Raw genomic sequence first — 1,980 nt, forward strand, 5'->3', positions numbered from 1 at the left:
TTCACAGGAAAAATAGGGGTATTATATTCTGATTCACATTCCTCTAGAATTTTGTACTGCATAAACTTTTCTATAATTTTTACAACCCTTGTCTAGCTTCTAATTTTAATGGATATTGTTTAATCCTTACCGGCATTGCTCCGTCTTTGAGCTCCACTACTACCGGCGGGGCTGCCTTTGATTTTCCTGGGATGTCTGTTTCCCAGACAATGGGTATCACTGCCTCTTCCACCTCTTTAGGGATATATCCTTTCGGTTGATCTTTGAGCATCAGTATCTGTCCGACCTTTGATTCTGGAATTTGCATTATTAGTTCCCCATTTTCGAAAATTTTTTTTGCATCAAGTTTAGCCAATAGGTCTCATCCCATAAGGGAAATTGGGCATTCTGGCATATACAGGAACTCATGAGTTAATTCTTTACCTCTGAATCTCAGATCTAGGGGTTGTAGAAATGGCCTTTCTTCCTCCTTCCCTGTGGCACTTACAATTGTAATCGTCTTTTCTCCCAGGCCTCCACATAAGTTATTTAAAACCGAATAGGTAGCTCCTGTGTCAACTAAAAATTTCATTTCCTTTCCCCCTAATTCTATTTTCACAAGGGGTTCTTTGCCTAGTCAGCTTTGATGCACATAGTCCCCCAGTACCATCATCTTTGCAGCCTCAGTTCCTGGTCCCAAAAGGGATTTCGGGGGGGCAGAGGCTGTCCCATTCTCATTGGACACTCATTTTTCCAATGACCCTCCTGCCCACAATTAGCACACTGATTGTATCCCAATCTGCTATAGGCTAATCCCGTCTGAAAATTAGTAAATCCCCTTCCCCGTCCTTTTCCTCGCATATTGCTTTGTCCCCTGCCTTTTGGATTCGTATAATTTTGTCCTCTCCCCTGTATCACTGCTAATAAGTTCTGCTGTTGTTTCCGAGCACCTTCCTTTTCTCTATTATTATATACTTTCCAAGCCACTTCTAATAATCTATCCAGATCTCGCAGTTCTGCCCCTTCTAGTTTTTGTAACTTTCTTCTAATATCGTCCTGAGATTGCCCCAAGAAAATTAGTGCCAATTGTACCTTAGCCTGTTCTGCTTCTACATCCAGATCAGTATATTTCTTTGCTGTTTCTTTAAGTCTCTCCAAAAAGGCTGAAGGCGATTCTGTTTTTTCCTGTCTGACATTATACAGTTTCGACCAATTAACAGCTTTAGGCATAGCGTTCTGAACCCCCACAACTATCCACTCCTGATATCTCCGCAAATTTCTCATTCCCCCTGGGGTATTATAATCCCACATTGGGTCCTCAGTGGGAAAATTTAGATCTGTAGTCCCTTGAACCAGTCCCTGCCTTATGTCCTCCCGAACTCTTTCTCTTGCTGTTCGCAATACCATCTCCTTTTCTGTTGAATCCATTAAAGTATCTAACAATACTTGTATATCATCCCAATCCGGATTTTGTGTTTTCATTATCATCTTAACCACACGGACCACTTTATCTGGGTTTTCCCTGTATGTTCCTGCCAATTGTTTCCAAATGACTAAATCTCCAGGAGTAAAAGGTATTTTAACATATACCGGCCCTTCTGGCCCCACACCCTGTCTCAGGGGAGCGATTACAGCACCAGAGGGTTGATCTAGGGATCGAGTCCCTGCCTCCGTTTTTAACTTCCTTTCCTTTTGCCTCGTCCTATGTGACACAGGAGGGGAGGCAGGATTTTCATCTTCACTGTCAGCGTTGCAATCGTTGCTCGGTGGGGCTGAAGGGGCAATCATCAGGTCCATGTTCTCATCGTTCGCCTGATGTTCCCTGCTGTTATCCACAGCCCAACATTCTGTACATCTTTTATCAATTTTGCAGCCCTGGCAGTGAGGATCATTATTTGCTTGCAATATCATTATCCCACAAGATTTCTGCCACTCTTGATTATTCCTCAAACTAAAGAAAAGATCTACGTAAGGCACTTCATCCCACTTTCCCTCTCTACG

This window comes from Charadrius vociferus, unplaced genomic scaffold, assembly GCF_000708025.1.
Source record: "Charadrius vociferus isolate BGI_N301 unplaced genomic scaffold, ASM70802v2 scaffold251, whole genome shotgun sequence".
Classification (NCBI taxonomy): domain Eukaryota; kingdom Metazoa; phylum Chordata; class Aves; order Charadriiformes; family Charadriidae; genus Charadrius; species Charadrius vociferus.